Source organism: Heliconius melpomene, chromosome 6 (genome assembly GCF_056956725.1).
Source record: "Heliconius melpomene rosina isolate 202511_hmr_F chromosome 6, ASM5695672v1, whole genome shotgun sequence".
Taxonomy (NCBI): Eukaryota; Metazoa; Arthropoda; class Insecta; order Lepidoptera; family Nymphalidae; genus Heliconius; species Heliconius melpomene.
Genome location: NC_140394.1, coordinates 8,439,548 through 8,461,673, shown reverse-complemented (window position 1 = coordinate 8,461,673; position 22,126 = coordinate 8,439,548). Strand labels below are relative to the sequence as shown.

General features: G+C 33.5%; 1 protein-coding gene across 3 annotated transcripts in view; it reads right to left on the bottom strand.

The window, feature by feature from the left end:
• Positions 1-22,126, bottom strand: part of LOC146538364 (tachykinin-like peptides receptor 99D) — a 66,297-nt gene that overhangs the window by 43,623 nt on the left and 548 nt on the right. The window lies entirely within an intron of this gene.

The following is a 22,126-nucleotide window of genomic DNA, read 5'->3' as shown; positions in this document are numbered from 1 at the left end:
CTTCTGGTTTTCATTCTTTTAACCTATAACACAATCTATCTATACATATTCCTCCTTCTTCCTCCTGGCATTAATCCCGGCTATTGCCAGGATCTGCTTTCCTACTCAACCTAGAGTAGGAGTACTTTGCACGGTTTTTTGTGTCTTCGGTGGTTAGACCAATTTATCTATACATACTATGAATACAAAATTTTCACAATAATAGAAAAAGGTCACAATAAGTGCACAATAATTGCTGTCAATTTGTCAAGAGAACTTTAAACTTCGGTTTTATACAATAATGGCTTCATTAATACATACTAATAAGATTAATTTTCCAATGTCAACAGAAGCCATAGCCGGCATTATTGTGCATCAATCAACTGTAAAATGCATTCCATCATTACAAGTGCTCGGTTCGCTATTAATGGTTTTCCAGCAGTTCAAACCACTTTGTAACCGCGGTAAACTCACAATTCTCAACTTCATTTATTATTGTTTGTGTCGAATCGCCCGCTATTGATGTTTGATGGTTATAACATTACGAGAAACACGTGACATTACGTGTATTTACATTATGGTTTGTTAATAAATAATTACAATAGTGCTAAAACACTTTGTTCTTCATTTTGCAAATGTTAAATGTTAAAAATACTATTCCTTTTCCTCAGAATATTATAATAATAATTTATTTCGATATTTACATGTGGAAAATAGATCAAGCCGGCGCCTGTAAGTTAGTATATCACTTTTGACCATAGTATTTATGTATGTAAAATCGTTCTATATTTTAAATAATGCCCAACACATTGTTCTCATTTGAATAAAAATATTAGGCTCATAAGCCTTTTGCCGAATATTAATTTATTTCTCTGCTAAAAGAGCATGTAAAATATTTACTTTATTTTACAAAATATATTTATTGCTAACAAAACATACAAATACTTTTAATAAATACCTATTAATAATTACATTTTTGTTTTGAAGTTTTTATTTTAAAACGAAGCATCGATGTGTAACGAGTAGATAGTGTTTGAAATAAAATACTAGTCTATTATTACCTACTGGTAGTCTATTTTTAACATATAGAGTATAACATTTGCAAGTTTATTACATATTAATTTCATATATTTCGGCTATAACGAGTTCGTTCCATTCAAATTATTACGCCCAAAAGCTTTTGTCCAATAAAACAAAATAGCTACAATTACTTCGAATACAAATCGGAATGTGTAATAATATTATTGCGTAATATATATTATTTCTCATACCGATTGTTCGGGGTCCCCAAATTCAAGGCATCCAGAAGCGGTGGACCGAATAATAAGATTATACAGAAGGTGGAGGAGACAAGTGTTTGCCGCGTATTGATTTTAATAGGTTCAAATATATCAATGAGATGAGGCGATTACGTGACTTTACATATAATACAATGTCTTCAAAGGTTCTCAAAGGTGGGCTTTCCTTTAAAAGCAGTAAAATAACCTAGAAATATAAAAATAAATAAATCAGCTTCACGCTATATCCCGCACATAGTAGAGTAGGTAAAGGGAACCTAGTGTTTAGACACTCCGTTCCCCACTTTCTGCCGAATTCTAGAGGCATTAAAGGCAGATATATAAAGCTTATATGTATATAGATATATTATGTGGGTAACGTCTATGTCCCACTTACTATTAGGTAACCCGAACAGAGTCACTTCATTAATTTTATAAATTGATTAATGTTTAGGGAGTGACTAGAGGAAACTATTCTGTTGGTTTATTTGAATTTGCCAAGTAATAGGTTAGAGCGATTGTTGATTATGAGTCATTTATGTAACCCTTAACCAATGATTAGTCATTAAAGTTAATTTCGAAATAAGAATGTTTAATTTTTGTAAGCCATTCGTGGCGCAAGAGCACAAAGTGTGCTGCAATATTGACTGGTTGGGTTCGATCCCCACTCGAGGAAAGAAAATATTTATTTAAATATATATTTACATACCTTCACTCTGGTGTCGAGACAAAGCGCGGCGTTGAGTTCCACAACTCAACACGCAATGCCTCCAGAATTCGGCGGAAACAGGGAAACGCAGTGTTTTAAGACGAGGTTCCCTCTGTTTATCCTGCTGTGTGCGGGATACAGCGTGAAGCTTATTGTTTTAATTTTTAAATGACAGATATATCATGGATCTAGACAGACAGAAGAAAGCGTCACGATGTAAGATGTCCACCAAAAAACGGAAATACCAAAATAGCCATAAGCTTGTAGACAAAGAGAAAGGCGACCGTAAACTTTATTAAATTAATATCAAAGTAAACGAACGTACAATGCAAGTAGTATATATATATATACATATATATATATATATATTTGTTGTACTGGAAAACTAAGTGGACTCTATAAAGCTCAAGATGTTTAAATTTGAACGAACGGTTGTAGTCGAAGAGCAGTTGCATTCGTTGAGTACTTCTTGTGTGCTATAAAGCTGCTACGATTTGAACTGTAGCGTCGTCGTAGCGACGTAGTTTACAATTTAAAATTATTTGCGGTGGTTTTTGTGTATATTTTTTTTATATTGTAAAAATCTATTTATTTTTATTAACAAATATGAAGTTTTCAATTATTTAATTATTATAATAATGTAGATAAAGTCTTCGTGGTGCAGCTTCACAGCGTCTGACTGTAAGAGCGACAGTTGCAATTATTTTTCAAGAAACAAGGCGAAAACTGTCCTGTCTCTGATAACAAGCGCAGTGTTGAGTTTCGATACTCAACATAAAATGTTTCGAAAAGGGGGGAAAATAGAGAACAGTGTATTAACACAAGTTTCCCTCTTCCTACTCTGCTATATAGAGGATACAGCGTAAAGCTAAGTAAAAAAAAAAAGGTGCAAATAGATTTATTATAAATAGTTAAATAAATATTATTATAATTTATCTTGTTATTTATTTATTTTTACCGTTAATTAATGTAACCTGTTCATTTTGGTTTTATACATCTTAATTTGCAATACGTCCGTCGTTCTATAAATAAGTAGGTACAGCAAGTTAAAGTACCCTCTCATGCTACGGTATAATAAAACTTATCTATCGGTTATTACCCTGATCAGATCACCCAGACAGTTTATAGCTATATTTAATCAAAATTGAAGGACTCCTTACCTCTTTATGGCTTGTTAAACAACGACATTTGTCCTTAATCTCATAAAAGCTAGACTTATTTCGTTATATTTCTAAATTAAGATAATTAAACTGATGTTAATAATCAAAATCGTTTCTACGTCGACTAATTTTCAGTAAAATATAGTACAAAAAGGTAATAACTTGATATAAAAATACATAAGAGCCATTTTCAGCTTTTATTTACTGGGTGTAGCTGCTTGTAGATAATATATTTCAATGACCAAACCTAATGTTTATTTGATATTATTTGCGTGATGATATGATGTCACTATTGTCCCATTAACTAGAGTCGTTGCCAATTTCAGTATTTGTTAGGTATATATTTGATACTTTGCTTCTGTCAGGGACTTCGCCTAAATGTATATAATAATTTAATGAAAAATAAAATATACTCGTATATATTATACCGAATTTATTTTGAATATTTTATTTTTTGTAATTTGCCATACTAAATGAATGAAAATTATTTGTATATTGAAACAATTTTATTCTCATAAATTTAATTTTATTACATTATACACTAACTATGTTTAAGTATTAATTAAAATTTGTAATTTAATGCGTAAAAGCTACCTCGTTGCGTGTTTCGAAGTAATTTAATTTATTTTATTCTATTTGATTTTATTTAAGGTTTGGTTAGGTAGAATCCAAAGCTCAAACAATAGTGTCTAGCTTCTCCTTATTTAACTATAGACGATAAACAGGTAGGCATTGTATATATTTCTATTTATAACATAAATGCTCAGACGTATTAGGCAATATGTTCAAACATAACTCAATTATAATACCATTTCAAAATTGTTCATTGTACTATATTAATATATACTTTCTATATAATATATGTAATATGGACTAACTAAGGAGCATTAAGTATACTTAATCTGTAGATTATAAACACGCAACGCAACTAAAAGCGCCCTTTTGAGTTGCACCATAAAATAAAATAGAAAATGAAATGTCTTAACTCTAGGTTCACTATGTCTACATTACGCGGGAAAAGCATGAGGCTGTAAATAACCATATCTAAAGATATTAAATACTTTTCTATTAGATTCAACAAGTCCCATTTATTTACGGCCCACATAATGGCGCACTTTACGAGGAATGTAATCTAATGTTATGTAGAAGTGGGTGTGAATGACACGATTCCTTTGGATTAGACGAGGTTATACGAAGTTCGAGTGAACACGTCAATAGAAATATATGAAGTTACATAAAGTTATATATACATACATTTATATATAAATATGTGTAAAGTTGATGGTGAATAATAAATAGTTTATACGTCCAATAAATATGTTAAAAGTAACATTATTTTAAACAATGGGTGAAAAATTCTGCGTTGGTTCATATATCTATTTTTTACATATACTAAATAACAATGTTAATTATGTAAAAAACATATTCAGAATTTATTTTCCAAATATACGGATAAAATAAACTGGACATCAATTAAAACAGAAACGTATGCAGTGCACATATTTATAAAATCGTTGATACTCTTGAAAATGCTCCCAATCAATGAAAGTCATATTTTTAAGAGTCTACCAATTTGACAATACTCGCAAACGAAACTATGGAAATCTGTAATCTCGTCGATTCTGGTAAAAGCTGTTTTTTGTTTTAAAATAACGTTGTTCATTTTCAAAAACATGAGCAGCGCACTCTTATAAGATGTAATAGATGTTTTGTTCGTATATATGCTATATGATATTTTATTATTGTCCTTCCTAACATATTACATATTAGCAATTTACTTCATATTTTATATAACTGAAATAGATTAAAACCTAAAGTGGTAATATACGGAGATCCCAGGGCCCCCAGACCCACGTCAGATCTTAGGCTATAATGAAATGTTAAATTACATGATGAGTAAGAACAGAAACAACACGACGATGCAGTTAGTGTAATCAAGATATAATATGATAGAGGAAACTTAATATTATTTTATTTTCACCAAGAGACATTTGACTCAATTATGTTTTAGCAACAAAACATGCCACATAAGTGGTAAAAACAATAATTAGTAATTAAAAATAAGATAAATTAGTCATCTGCTAAAGTACCCTGTAAAAATGGTTAAAAAGGTTAATGGAATGACCACCTACTTAATTCTTGATTCCTGAGAACTAATTTAAACCTGAAGAACCCAGATAGCATTTTGTCGCAGTTTAGAACAATTCCAGTTAGAAACTAGAGTTTGTACAAGACACATAAGGTTAAAGGCTAATATTTTAACGTAACTCTGGTAATATAAGTTAATAATTAGTTTATTATACATACTTCGTTACTAAAATGGTTTTTCCTTTGTTTAGGGAGTATTATATCTGACCCATAAATATTATATTTTTTATAATCGGGCAAAAATATCAATTAAAAAATCTTTTCAAAAACAAGCTTCTATATTTTATTATCATGGTGTATAGTATTTTACAAATCAAGCCCTTTCATTTGTAACCCTTATTAGGTGGATACAAAAATTCGTTATCTGCCATTTTGTTGCGGCGTCCATTTTGGCTAAGCAACAATATTGATTATATGTTATTTTATTGTCATTACAATTGAAGTAGTAATCCAGATTTCAGCTACATCGGACATCGGGAAATGGGGATCGAACATTAGGATCAAATTGAACTTGCAAGATTTGACATACGCTAACATACATTCTAGCAGGACAAATCAAATAGAAGATTGTAAAAATAAAAGCTCTTTTCAACATAATATTAGACTGCAATGCCTCATTTCATTATGTTTTAACGCGATATTTAAATCTTTTAAGCAATACCCATCAGATTTGGTCTCAAGGTCTTTAAGTAGGTGGTCTTATCTTGTCTGTAGCACTCTATGTGACAAGGCACGCGTACGAGTGTTGCTTGCATACGTCATCACTCATTTGATCCTCCTATCTAATGAAGGGCTCGGTGGCTGATAAATATTGATCTTTTATACCTTATCTTTTACCGGTAACCTGAATTTAATTAAATCTCCTAATACGTCATAGTGGACATTTCTGTTTATTCGTAGCTTATTGGATTAATTGTGCCACCAGTGGTGCTCTATAGTTGATAAAAACTATGTGTGAGATTGTAGAGCTATGAAATATTAATATTAAAACATTCTCTCTGGTGTTATTATTACTAGATTTACATAAAATTTTATTAATCTATCATAAACAAGTAATTTAATTATAACGGATATTTACATATATGTATACAAATACAACATATAGTAAACTAAGAATAACATATAGAAAAATAAGAAACGATTTATATTGCCTGCCGAAACGTTAGGCGGACATTTTCAATATCGACGCGATCATTGAACTGAATAATAAGACAATACAACCTAAACACTCCGCTACTACGATTAGTATATCCCTATATAATATACAAAATGTTACCTATACAAGAATCTTTTATTATTAAATTATTATATTAATTTTATTATTTAAAATTAAATAAATATAAGAAGTTGTGTATAAATATGAAACTAAACATTTTTTAGTCTACGTATATTTAGTGGGTAAAGTAGAGAGACACTATTGGTGCCTACAAATATCATTCCTTTCTCTCCGCTTTGATTAGGACTAGGTGGTGAAACTCTTTGCCTCATCTATCTAATCCAAGCCAGCTATCACTACATTGAGAGGGAAACATTAACTGTACCATAATGGAAATATACAATAATTATGAAAAAAATAATTAATTATTAAAATAAATAAATATATTCATTTAGTTTTACTAAATAATTCAATTTTGTAGTAAATTCCTTGTGAAAAGTTTTGAAAATATTACTTTAAAAGTTTACTTATAAAAATGGAGTAAATTTTTACTGAGAAAAAATCCTAAAAACTTTAACGATTAAGGAAATTTTATTTGTTTTGAATTTTCTTCTCTTACCTTAATTTTCTTACCTTACCTTAATTTCAGCTCTGCAATAAGTTATCGTTTTAAAATGAAAATTTAATAACTTATGAAGTATTATATATATATAAACGATGTGAAGAAAATACAGCTTTACATTATAAATTATATATGTCTCCCGTAAACAAAAATCTTAAAAATTTTTTTTTGATTACGTCTTCAATATCAGTAAAATTCCTGCCTTTCATCCGAACACTTCCCCGCTGACAGAAACAGCCATTAGCACTAACAAGATGAAATTGCTCACGGACAATACTCAATAGTTCTTTAAGAGCCACTACAAATCTAAAAGTAGTTACTTATACGTATGTCAAAAAACATGATTTCTTTTAAAGATAAGTCTATATTATATTTTGTCTAATATATATTTACAGTTGACACTTACACTTTATCTCGCAGGTATTGCAGAAAAAGCAGAGATTTTTGCCCGAATTTGGGATATAGCTAGCAGCGAAGCTCAACGCCGCGCTTTTGGTCTTGTCAGAGCGTGAAAATGAAATTCAAATTCAAATTCAAAGCTTATAGCTTCTAATAATTCACGATAAGTAGAGACTTGTACAAAATATTTAAATATATTATAACTACAGCAAGAAATAAATAAAGTGTGCATATTATGTAGATACACTCGTAATATTTGGGCTTTAAAAAATCATCTTCATAAATATAACACAAATATAACCAGTATGAACGGGATAGAATTGGATAAACCGTATATAATACATATACGAGAGTGACACTGTCAGTAAAAATAACAGACGCGCCCTCCAGTGTTTTGGGTTAATAGGAAATAAGTGAAGTAGCGTTTTGTTTCTATCGCTTAAGCAAGTGGATTGTATTAATAGCCTTTAGCTTTTACAATATTTCAGAATATATGAATATTATTTAGCTCCACGCTATATTCCTTGCACATCAGGGTAGGCGGAGTATCTTAACACTAGGTTGTTAAGATACTCCGTTCCCAATTTTCTGCTGGATTCTGGAGGTGAGGTTTAATGAAACCACGCAATGGCGTGAGGTAGAGATTCATTGTGTGTTGAAGGGCGGAACTCAACGCCGTAGCTCACTACTAGCCTCAATAATATATATAAAAAAATACCAAGAGAAAAAAATATATAAAACTCATCAGTTCGCGAATAGTAGCCAGTTAGCAATTTGAAATAAGTAGGCCTAGCCTAGTGGTTCTACTATTCACCATTGAACTTTTTATTTATTATTTGTATTCGCTTTTTAGATATTTTGATTGTTTTAAACTTTTTATATTGTATTCTGTATCATTGAAAGACCTAAATATGATAGATGAAAATGAATTTTATTTATTTGGATTAAACAATACAAGTGTACATCAAAGGCCGCTGTAGATTAAAGCTATGTATATATTTTTTTTTATCGAATAAAAAGTTTTTATTTATTAATTTATTTTATTAGAGGCCAGTCGTAGCGCAAGGGTAATGGATTCGATCCCTCAACTCGAAGACATGAAATATTTATTTAAATTTATATTTTCATTTCTTTTCTATGGTGTCAAGACAAAGCGCGGCGTTGAGTTCCGCCACTCAATAAGCAATGCCTCCGAAATTCGGCGGAAAATGGCAAACGGGGTGTCTTAACACTAGGGTCCCTCTACCTAACTTGCTATTATGTATATTAATTTTGTTATTATATTACAAAAACCTTTTAAAGGAATATAATGAACATTTTCAACATTTTTTTACAAATATAAGCGTGCACGAGTACTCCGCTACAGCCCTTCAAGAAATATTTACCAAAGCAAGGACGACTTAGAAATTAAGGGCCATTGAAACACTAAAGCTTTTTAAGTGCCTTTTTTCATCCTTAGAGTATATAACACCAAATAGATCACGCCATTAGTTATAATCGAATAATAATAACCATAATCTATATATACTTATAATAAAATCGTAACTTTACATGAAAGATATATAAGAAAAAAAAATATTGGGAGCATTTAACAATGTAATAGAACCTAAAATAAAGATTTTTGTCTGTTTATCTATTAATTTGTCTATGCTAATAACTATTCACTATTGTATTATGAAAATTTCCCATAACATACAGTTTTTGTTTTGTTTTATAGCTCATAAATAAAAAAATATATATGAATATAAAATATTTTGAATAAAATTGTAGTGTAAAATTACTTTTTTATTATATTGGCTGAAACCAGGCTGTATCTCATGAACCGTGATAGTTGAAATTTTTATGATTGATGATATATTTCTGTTGCCTAACAAGTATTAAAAAAAACAGAATGAAATTAATATTTAAGGGGACTTTAGATGTTTTTAAATATAATGTTAAAGAAAACTTCGTGATAGTGAACTAAAAATGAAAAAATGAATTTCCTAAACTTATTGGTTTATGGCTGTAAAATCCACCATGTGATTCATTTTAAGTGGAAAATGGAATTTGCAACGATTTTTGTCTCGTTTGCATAACCTGAACTATATTCGTTCATGTTTGAACACTGAGATCAATTCAGTTGGTTGAAGATGAATAGTGCCTCAATTTTTCATTTTTCATATAAGTTTCCAAAAGTTACTTAACAATGTAATTTTGGTTTAGATGGCAAAGACGTTTTATTTTATTGCAAATATTTTTCTTAATTAGGCATAAAATTAACGATCCTTTAACATTAAGCTTTTAGTTTCAATAAATAATTAAAAAAATCTCTTATATAATAGGTGTAATATATTTTAACCACATTTACACAAATAGTGTACGTTACTTGTAAGATATGCAAGCTCTGGCGATTTACTGACCCAAGGATTTGCAATGTATGCATTGAAGATTGCTCTGTAATCTCTGTATATGATGATGAGACACATCTCGTGTACTATTGGATACTACATTTTGGTTAATTTACAATATTTCCTTAGAGTCCCTTATTAAAAAGTTTATACTAGTTTTTAATATGTGCACTAAATATTAGGCATAATTTGTTTGGTCACAGCATTGCTTTTGCTAAGGTATTTTTTTAATTAGAATTAGATTTATATACTGTCTGCAATGAAGTGTTTCTTTTAGTTTTCAATAAGTTAAAGTTCTCTTTGATTTTAGCAAAGCTCAAAACGAATAAATATTCCTTTCGAGTGATCAAATTTTTTTTTTTTTTTTTTAACGCTGGGAAATGCAGTTTACGCAGACCGACAGAGCGGTACTGTGGGGCTCACCGGAGAATGAACCCGATACTACCCACTAAAACCCAGCGAGACCTACCCACCTAAGCAAGACGCCGCAGGATCGCTCACGCATTCCACTACGGCGACTCGGTGGAAAGCCCGCCTGTAGCGGACCACCGTCATATTATTGGTGACTCTCTAGGGTAAGGGGAGTTGGAGATGAGCATACTGCCTTCTCCTATTCCCTAACCTACGACGACGGAGCGGGCCTGCATTTGCGCTGGACTCGCGCTCCCGCTCCGCGGCCTCCTTTAATGCCATCACAGAATCGCAAAAGGAGACCATGGTAGACCAGTGCCTCTCACTATCTAGCATGGCCCCCACCACACTTGACAGTGAGAGATCTCTACCGACTACATCCATCAGCACTTGGCGCTGTGGGGCCCAAGCAGAGCATTCGGCCAGTGTGTGATGCGGCGAATCCACCGGCGCATTGCACTCGTAACACGCTGGTGATACCTCCCGACGAGCAATCTGGTGCAGGTATTTACCAAAGCAACCGTGTCCTGTTAGTACCTGCACCAGTCGGAACGTCAAAACCCCAAAGTTTCTTTGGACCCAGCGTTTAAGGTGGGGGCGGACAGCTTCCACCGTCACCAAACCTGCCGCCGGAGACCTCAAGTCCAACTCCCATCGCCGCATCAGGGCTTCATCGGCTCTTCTCCTGATCCGCACGATATCCTCTGTCGATGGTCGTTCACCTCGCAACCGCTCAGTTATACGGAATGCGTGAACTCTAGCCAGTACCTCCGCCTGTAACTCCCAAGGAGGATCGCCCGCCAGGAGAGTAGCCGCCGTCCATGACACAGTACGGTAACCCCGAATAGCTCTTACCGCTATGACCCGCTGCGCTTTTCGCAATTGGGTCCTGTTGCGAGCGGTAAGAGATTCAGCCCACACAGGAGCACCGTATAGCGCCATAGACCTCAACACGCCAACATAAAGCTGTCGGCATGTGGCATCAGGTCCTCCGACATTCGGTAATAGCCTACCGAGGGCCCCGGCGGTGTTCACAAGCTTCGGCACAAGCTGAGCGAAGTGTGAAGCAAACGACCATCGACTATCCAGGGTCAGACCCAGATATTTCATCTGACCTCGAATTTCCACATCCTGCCCCCGTATACGTAGAGTGGCTCCACGGGGAGGCCCCTTGCGCGGTCCATGAAAAAGCAGAGCTTCCGTTTTTACACTGGAAATCCTCAGGCCCAGTGCTTTAATGCGATCGACGACGTGGTGGATGCCGACTTCAGCTAAACGTGCTGCCTCACTGTAATTCCCTCCCCGGGCGGTAACAAGTGTGTCATCGGCGTAACAGATGACGCCCATACCGGGGGGCAGTCGACAACGTAGGAGCCAGTCGTATCCGAGATTCCACAGTATCGGGCCTAAAACCGACCCCTGTGGCACTCCGCAACCCACCCTTCGACGACCGATTTGACCGTCACTATCCGTCCATAACACCACTCTATTTTGAAGGTAGTTATTTAATAACCGCCGGAGATAGAAAGGCACACCATGATAACAAAGCGCCTCTCGTAACGTCTCGAACGGCAAGCTATTAAAAGCATTGACCACATCTAAGGATACGGCGAGGAGAACGTCCCCTTCTGCCGTAGCAGCCAATGACCGTGCCTTCAGGGCGTTCAGGGCGTCAATTGTAGAACGACCGGCCCTGAACCCGAACTGAGCCTCTGAGAGGCCCGGTCCTACCTCCTCTAGATGCTGTGTAAGACGCGCGGCAACGATCTTTTCCAAGATCTTGCCCGTCTCATTAAGCAACACGATGGGCCTGTATGCGGAAGATGAATCAGGTGGGCGACCCTCTTTGCGCAACAAGCATAGCCCTCCCTCCTTCCAGATCTTCGGGAACTTCCCAGACAATAGGCAATGGTCAAACAGTACCCGAAGATTATTTCCTAGGTACTCCAGTGCAAGACTTAGTACTTTCCCTGGAACTCCATCAGGTCCTGGGGCTGTCTTTTTGGACCTCAATCTAACAAGCGCCATTTTCATTTCCTCTTCAGAAATGGCGGGTACTTCTATTTCTCCATCGTGGATTGAGACAGGAGCCATCCTCGGTGGAATAAATTCAGGCGGCTCCGGAAAGAGCTGCGCAACAATATACTGCAAGAAGGCTGGGGGTAGGGTCTCCGTCACTGGAGGGCCATGCACACGCAATTTTTTCCGCGCAGCGAGATATGGACGTCCCCATGGATTTCTGTTTAATCCTGTCAGCAACTCTTCACGCGCATGACGCTTCGCTAGGTCAATGCTGAGCTGCAGAGACTTCTTCTTTTCCCTGTAAACGGTTTTTAGGTGACTTTCGAGCACAGGGTCCAAACCGTTTCTTCTTCTGCACCTAATGTATGCTCGTCGGGCTCGGTGACATGCCTTCCGCAGATTCGCAATTTCGGGCGTCCACCAGTATACTTGGCGACGGACTGGACCTCGTCGAGCCCTTGGCATGGCCGCATCGCACACAGTCTTCATGATGTCACACATTCGACCCGCTAATCCATCGACACTGAAGTCAGTCCCTTCCATAGTACCCTGATAGCACCAATTTGCAACAATGGCCGCTTCTTTAACCATCTCTACATTGAGCCGACTAAGAGCCCATCTCGGGCATCTTCGTATCGGACCTACTGGCCGGGATACTACTACTGGCTGAGGGGAGACCTCGAACCTGATATAACGATGGTCTGACAAGGTCTCCACCTCCTTCTCAACTCTCCAATTTGTTACATTACGCGCGACAGCTGGGGTGGCAAATGTAAGATCCACCACAGAACCTCCATTGTGTCGCACGCAAGTAAACGCTGACCCTATGTTGAGCAAGGACAGCCCGGAAAGCAAAGCCCACACCTGGACCGCTTCTCCCTTACTGTTAGAGGTGGGATTACCCCACGCCCGAGCCTTGGCGTTGAAGTCGCCGAGGACCAAAATTTTTCCATGTGACTGTCGGCAGATTGCAGCTCTGACGGAGTCAAGAAATGTCTCAAATTCCGCCAAGCTTCGGTTCGGAGAGAAATATATACCAACGATGACATAATTACTCCACCCTGCAACAACGTATCCGGAACCCCTTTCTAGAGGTGTGAAGGTAGATCCGTTATTGCCACCGGAAACGACCTAGTTGCAAATTTGTAATTAGGTACACAGTGAAAACTAAGAGCTATTGATGTTTGAATGTTTTCAAGTATAGCGTGCTGAGTGGCGGACGTCGATGTCGCGCTTTGGTTTTGGTAACAAAGGCGAGGAAATGAAAATTGTAAATAATTATTTTCTCTAACGGGGAATCGAAGTCACAACCGTCGTGGTTACAGTCACGCGCTTGTGCCACTGCGCTACAACGGCCTATATAAACGACAAGTATCTGAAATAAAGTATAAACGACAAGTGATTTTAAAAGTACCTAAGGTAAGAAACCTTGACTAGGGTTTCTACATATAACACTACTTATTTTACATTTCACATTACAAAAAACATTTTAAATTATATAATATTTTCTTTAACATGTGAAGTTATTCATAAAAATTTAAATAATTATTCAATTTTCTGTCTATTGTTTGATGTGCTGATACCCAAATACAAACACATAAATATTCATTCATTAGGATTAAGATCGTTCAATTTGACAAGTATGTTCAATAGCACCTTTATAAAATTGTACAAAATATAAAAATATCTAGCTGAAATCCACCAAACTCTTAATATATAAAAAAAATGGATTCTCATTTCGCTACATGGAATTACTTTTATTATTGTTTTAACATTTATTAAATACTAGCTGCCTTTAAATAATGTCTGTCATATCAGGCGGAACTATAAGCCTTAAACCTTATACCCCTAAGTGGGTTAACCCACGAACATAGGTTAAAACATGGGTTAAATGATGGCATTTACAGTCAGATGTTCAGCCGCTAATTTGTAGGTATATTGTATTATATATTTACAATACGTACATAATTTTTAATATACAATACAATAACAATACAATATACAATACAATAACAATACGTTGATAAATTTGAACATTATGCTAAGACATTAGTTTAAGAGCAACAGGCCGACTACATTAGGAACTGCGGCTTAGCCCAAGCATATACCCGACGGATTAAAGATTAAAACTACAGCAACTTCAAACCTCTAGAGATAAGAGCTTTCACATTAAAATTCTTCATCCCTTACAACTTTAATTATGTAATTTTTACTTCTATACATAAGTCCATTATGTATACAAATATACGTAAATGCATATAATTCCATAAATATAAATATGTTTCAATATTAATCTGTTTAAGTAATTACTTTTTAATAGGAGACTATATTTAGAAATTAAAGGAGGGAAATCAAAAAGCTATTGTATTACAAAAGCAATTTTCTCAATAATAAGGTTCCGTTTCAACGACGAAAATGTGTCATGAGAAATATTAAATTGCATATATTTTTATATTTTGTGGAAAGGATACAAAAAATACCTTCATCGTCTATTAAAATAATACTAAATACATATCTATCGATATGAGGAAGTCTTGAGGAACCGAGTTATTATTAACGTTATGAGTTCGATTCACAATCGAATGAATTATTTTCATTTCCTCGCTGTGGGAAGAAGACAAAGCGTAGGACAAAGACGTAGATTCCCGCCACTAAACACGCAATATCTGAACAATTTGACGTGAAGTGGAAAATAGTTTGTGTTAATACTAGGTTCCCTCTGCCCATCCTACTATGTAAAAATCTAATGCTATGTGAAGCTACACCTTTAAATTAGGTTACAAATAATGTTAAGCTTTAGATTGAGATATCTCGTAATACATATGTATGCAAATATTCATAATTGCAAATTCAGCAAAATATAAACCTTAAGTGTTCAGCTTCACGCTGTATCCCGTACACAGCAAGGTAGGCAGAGGAAATCTAGTGTTAAGACACTTCGTTCTCCACTTTCTACCGAATTCTGAAGGCATTGCGTGTTGAGAGGCAGAACTCAATGCCGCGCTTTGTCTCGACAACAGAGCGAAGAAATGGAAATATAAACGTAAATAAATATTTCACTTCCTCGAGTGGGAATCGAACCCACAGCTCTCGCATTACAGTCACACTCTTGTGCCAAAATTTAAGTGTTGTGCCACAATAATATTTACTCGCCTGTATAGGAGTACCTAAATTAAATCGATTTCACAAGAGTACATTTCGCTGTAATTGCCAGGAAACTTCCGACACTTGACTCTCTTTGGATATCTGACCTACATTTTGAGATTCTTTCTCACAAAATTGATTGAGTAATGGATTTTTCAATTCTTATTTTAATTGTTTATATATGTGTTCGTCTTTTTAGTTAAACAACTTGCATAAAAGTTATAGTATCAAATTTGTAGTTTGTAATAAAAGTTGTTAAAAATCAAGCTGCTAAGCCAACGCAATTAAGAGATACGATCGTTTATGCAACGTTTTGTTGAATTTTGTATGAAATTCGCCGAGTAATCTAAATCTATACCTACTATAGGCTACTTGGCTTACCAACAATTTAGAAATTTACAACTATAGTTTATTTAGCAAACTCAAGTTTACCAACTTTTATAAATTGTAGTTCTCGTTGACATGCAATCCTGAAATTGGTACGAAACCCTCGATATGCGAGTCCGACTCTCGTTTGACTGTTGATTTCCTTCACATAAAAGTAAAAAAGTATATTAACAAAATTAAATACTGTACTGATATGAAGATATATGTACATATATATGTACTTATTACATACGTTCTATCCAATACAACTAATATATACACGCGTGTGTCAAGTGAAAGAGAAATCGCTAAAATGCTTGGTATGTGCTTGTTGAATATGAGGGAAACTCTCAAAGGCAGTGAGAATTTTATTGAAATAGTGCTTCAAAGTTAAAGGAAATATGTTTTAGCGTATATTTATGTGTCATAAAGGTTCAATTTTATTATTGAAACGACATAAGAGAGTTTCTACATAGGGCTGACAAGTATATTTTTAGAAATTATTTTTAATGGTACAACTAAATAACACCATAATTGGCAATATCAACAAAAAATATTTTTTATATTTATATTAAACAGGACACTAAATATTTTATACAATCTTAAATAGTATTATTATATAACATAAGTATACTTAGTAGTGAAGAACGGAAGTGTCTTAAGGGGAACGGAGTACCTTAACACTAGATTCTCAGGTTCCCGCAGCCTACCCTACCATGTGCAAGAAGCTAAAATAATTTATAGTTGTATGTCATATTAACTTTTTTATTAACAGTCTAAATATTTTATATAGAATTCGATTTCTGGTCGCGAGAAGGTCCCTTTTGTTCTCTTGCAATAAAAAATAGATCTGAATTTAATATACAAAATCCCAAAAATGCGATAAACATACAGAAAACAATAAAACATCTCTACTGAAGTACAGTTCGGACTATTATTCTGAATAAAATTTTGAATGCAGCAGGATTTGAGCACACTTGATTTAAGCTTTCAGAATAAATCGAAGGTGAAAAATCTATAGGACAAATATATAAAATTTCTTATAATCTTTAAAGAATATTATGTATGTTAATATTGATGCCAACTGCCAGATTCCTTTAGCACCTATAACGCCAGAACTATTCAAATATAGTGGCTACTTTTGAAAAGGGTAAAGAGTGCGTGTACATAAGATCCGACTCAACGTCATGTTCTTTTAGGTTGACAATAATCTCTTCTGATAGTGACCCTTTTAGTAATCTATTTTGGAGGCAAAGGCATTTACCTCCAAATATAATATTTTACTTAGCTTCCTTAAAAGGAAAGTCGTATATGTGATTACAGGAATATCTCTGTACGATTTTGTAATGTTTCTACTACTTTAATTTTCTTGTCACTTATACTATAGACAGCTAATTAGTATTTATTTAATATATATTATTTTGGTAGATACAATTAATTCTCAGGGTGAAAAAAAGTACCCTCATAAAATAAACTTCTAATTTCCTTATACATCTATTAAACTTTTTTTTTTCAATTCAGTTCTAAATTTTTCAATTTGATTAACTTTGTAATTATAAAAAGTAAATTTCTGTTTTTTTTTTATAATTTAAAATATAACAATGAACTTGTCACGTTAACTTTAAATTTCATAAAGATTGTAACCCTCATAACACCATTACAGGGTTAGAGATAAAAAAATGATGTGTCGCTACTTTACAGTTCGTTAGAAGCGTAGATTTCGCATGCTTATCCTGATAGACCATTTGGTACATTATTTTGTGATATATATTTTAGATATCATTAAATATATGACTTATTGTTTACGACAAAATCTAAAAAAAAATCAAGAATCTCAATCTTTAACTTTGAATAACTTATTAATTATATTCAAACTTTTGATATTTCATTTGAAATGGTGTACCCAAGACTCTACCGAATAATATTATAATATACCATAAACCATCCATAAGCGTAGTTTTAGAGCAGATACGTATCGACTTTCATTCAATCTTTGCTTATGGGATAACAAACTGAAGTGACTGTGCTCTCCTCGGATACCTGACCTACTTTTGACGTTTATTTCACGGAAATTGTTTTATCTTCTAGTAAATTACCTAAGTGCTATGCAAATTCGAAAAAGTTACTCAAATATAACATTTACTTAACTACTTAAGTTCAGTACACCTTTTTTTTTTCTTTTTTTTTTTGTTTAGAAAAAGGACAAGGCAAACGAGCGTTCGGGTCACCTGATGATGATCACCTCCGCCCACGACTCCGTGCAGCACCAGAGGAGCTACAGGTGCGTTGCCGGCCTTTCAGGTGGAGATAGACGCGCTTTTTGAAGGTACCCATATCGTACCGACCTGAAAACACTGCCGCGGGTAGGCTATTCCACTGATCGGTGGCGCGTGGAAGGAAATTCCTACGAAACCGCACAGTAGTGGAGTACCACGCATCCAGATGGTGTGGATGATATACCTAAAACATAAATCATAAAGTCTGAATAGGTATTTTTTTACTGCTTTAGTACTGCGTCTTACTTTGATCGTGATGGTAGAGGATTCCATTTGCACTTGAACGATTCAATTTTAATGCCTTTTAAAAATCGAAAAACGGAGTGTCTTGATTTCTTTCTTTTTACTATGTTAAGCATAAGCATGAGACTGAAAAATAATATTTCATTTTTTTTTTGTTTAGATTCCCGCTGTATCCTGCACATACCCTGCAAAAAGAGGGAACCTGAGAACCTAGTAATAAAATAAAACATTGTCATTAAGGCACTTTCGTTTCCCACTTGCTGCCAAATTCTGAGTTGTGTGCAACTGGAAACCGCGTTTTGACTGGTTACCAGACCGTGGAATTATTTTTTACTAAAAAAATTCTGTCCCCATAGAGAAAATATAATTCACAATCGTCGTATTTACAGCCGCACGTTTGTGCCTAAATTCTAAGCTACAATATAAGTTGAATTTTATATCAGTAGTTGGTTATTCACGTCGCGTCCATCCGATTCCCTTAAGCTATTAGTAGTAAATTTAATATAACTATTATAGGAATGCTGCAGTCATTTGGGGGTTTGTTTAGTAAGTTTTTATTTGTAACAAGCAAATAAAATGTATAGGAAAATGTGCTCAGGTATATACTTTTTAACCGACTTCGGAACATAAAAACGTAGAAAATTTATAAATTTCATTATATAAAGTAGTAACAAGTTTTCTTTGGCTTCATTAAATTTTATTCATCATTCCACATATGTAATTGCCCGCTATTTCGCAGATTTAATGTCCAACTCAAATACAAACTATAATATATTTGTCTTTATTCAAAGCAAGAATTAAGTATAAATGAGATTAAATGACACTCAAAAAAACATTTTAATCAATATAAATATATAAATAACATAATTAAATTTTTCCATATCAAATTAAATGATACTAATTCCCCAAATACTATTAAGGGTATTATCTGTATTTAAGTTAGTAAATCTCTATTGCAATGCCAACTAATACTGAAATCCTTTGAAAAGTTTACAGACATACATTAGGAAAATTAGCTTATACCATTTTGTGATAGAGCCAACAAAATCGATGACAAAGTTTACCTAACGTATTAAATAGGACGTCATTTAACCTCCACAAGTCATAAACACGCATTAATTATATTGAGGACAATGGTGGCGCAGGGCAAAATTCTGCGACTGTGATTACGCCAGATTGTAGGTTCCATTCCAATTGCAAGAAATGATTAAATAATATTTTCATTTTCCTCAAGCTGGTAACGAGTAACACACAATATCACAAGGATTCGACGGAAAACTTTTTAAAGTTTCGGTTTCAGAAAGTGTCTTAATGGGAACGGAGTGTCGTAACACTAGGTTCCGACTTCTCCTCTACCTAACCTGCTGAATACGAAAAACAGCGAAAGCTAAAAAATATATTCATTGTAATTTTATTTACATGTTGCCTAAAATTATTGGCGATTTTTTAATCTTCAATAATAATATATGAAACAGTAAAAAAAAAAATTGTTTGTACACGCACATCTTTTGAACGTCTGAACACCTTTTAGACCTCTCAGGCCCAGGATCATCTATCTTAGCTATAATTGATTTTAATTTTCAGGCTTCGCAATGACAACCACTACTAAATCGTAATAGTATGAAAATAGTCATCAAGTCCAAGCCAGCAACGCTGACAGCGTTAGTTAGTCAGTTAGTTTTAATATAAAAAAATATATAATAGTACCGGATAACTATAATTACAGTGGATTACGAAATTACATTTCACTGGATTCTCTAACCTTATACCACAGATAAATTTTACGGTGGTAACTTGAAAATTAAACTATTTAAAAATATGTTAATGGTATATTACTATTCTTTATAGGTAAGTAAATTCTTATAATATTCACTAGCTTTCATATACATATTATAATTATTACTCTGTTCAAATTATATTACATCAAAAATCCGATACGTTCCACATACTACGTCTATGTAAATACTTAGGTTGTTACTATAAACAAACGCCAAATGTGTAATTTAGGAACAAACAATTTAGATTTAGTTTACTTTACGAGTAGGCTTAATATTTCGATTCTTGTATTCAAAGTTGTATGGAATATGTCTGTAAATTGCGTTAAATATAATTACGTAGATAAGCATTATGTTTTAGAATCAATATTGCCGAACTTGTGACATTATTTTATATAAAAATGTGTAAAAGAAAAGAGTTTTTCTTCAGATTTAGCTCTTGTAAACGAATCAAATACTTATAATTCATTTTAAATTCCATCATAAATGTTCTGCATAACCAATGCTTACTCGAAAAACCTAGCAACTGAAGTACTTTATGAGCTCATTTAACGTAATGAATTTATGATCGAGAAGCACTTTCGACAATTTATGAGTGTCTTTTCCTACTTTCCGCAAATATGACAACAAGATCGTATATTACTCAGTCTTACTTTAATGAAATTATGTGTTAGCTATTACATTTGAAGCTTAGTATCCTTATTTATAGCATTTTGTACTTTATATTAATAATATTTTGATTATTTTAATAATTGAATGTGGAATGTCATTTATTTCTTCTACCGTACTGTTGTAGGTACAAGCTTGCTAGTATAGCAGCGTAGGCAGAAAAACGTAAAGTTTTAACACTTCATCCTGACTGAACTCATTTCATTATATATATGAACATAGAACGTATCTGACTGACTCTGACTCTGAATGACTAGTGCCTAAAGCAATATTTAAATGATAATAAAAATGTATTACTTAAGAAAAGAAGTGTTAGATATAATAAATATCGTAAATACGTATTTTTTTAACATTACAAATTTCTTGATTTACGAACAATAAATTTAAATTTCCTTCAATAAAATTATAGAAACAGAGTCATTTTTGATGTCGTTTTGAATGAAGCATTCATTTCAAATTTTTTAGCTACTTTCATTAATGTTGTCAAATTTTATGAATTTTCGCAAAAGAAACTATATTATAAAAACAAAGGAATCCTAGTTTTGTAATAAATAATGGTATTAATAATGTTCATTTTATTGCTTATTGAATAATTTAGACATTTATAAATTAAAAAAGTTTTTAATACTCTCGGTCTTATTAAAAAATTATATCCCGTCGGCATCTCTTAATAGCACATACCCTTCTGAACTCGAAGCAAAAAAAATGAAATATGCACGCAAAGGGAATTCATTTTTTTCTTATCTACAGTAAAAAAAAATTATAGCTTAACTCTATATACCGCATTAAGCAGAGTAAAGAGAAGGAGACTAATGGTAACATACTACGTTCCCTAAGTACCGAACAATATTCGTAGACTTCGACGCCGCGTAAAATAATAAAAGAGAGAGAGAGATTAAACTAATATACTTTTTAATTTCTATTAAGTACAGTAATTATTAATTAATTAATTATTATAAAAATGACACAATTATATTTATAACAAATTAGATAAATGCTGGAAAAATAACTTGTACCTACTGTACTGTATATGAGAAACTTCTTTATAACAGAATCATAAACTAATGTTCTTATTAATATTGTGATTAAATAAAAAAGTTTCTATGAGGTGATTGCATTAGTGTTTTCCTAATACATTTTGCCAACTCCAACTATGTTGAATGGCTCGTGATTAATATAATAAACGATAATCATACGATTTATATATTCCAGATGAATAATAATCTAATAATAGTTAGTTTTATTAGAAACTTTCTAAACTAAATATACATACATCCAATCATGATAATGACTATATAACATAATATATATTATTTTTGGATACCAAGTTAAATAATGGCCGGGCTAATTAAGATAAACAATAATTATGAAAATAAAATA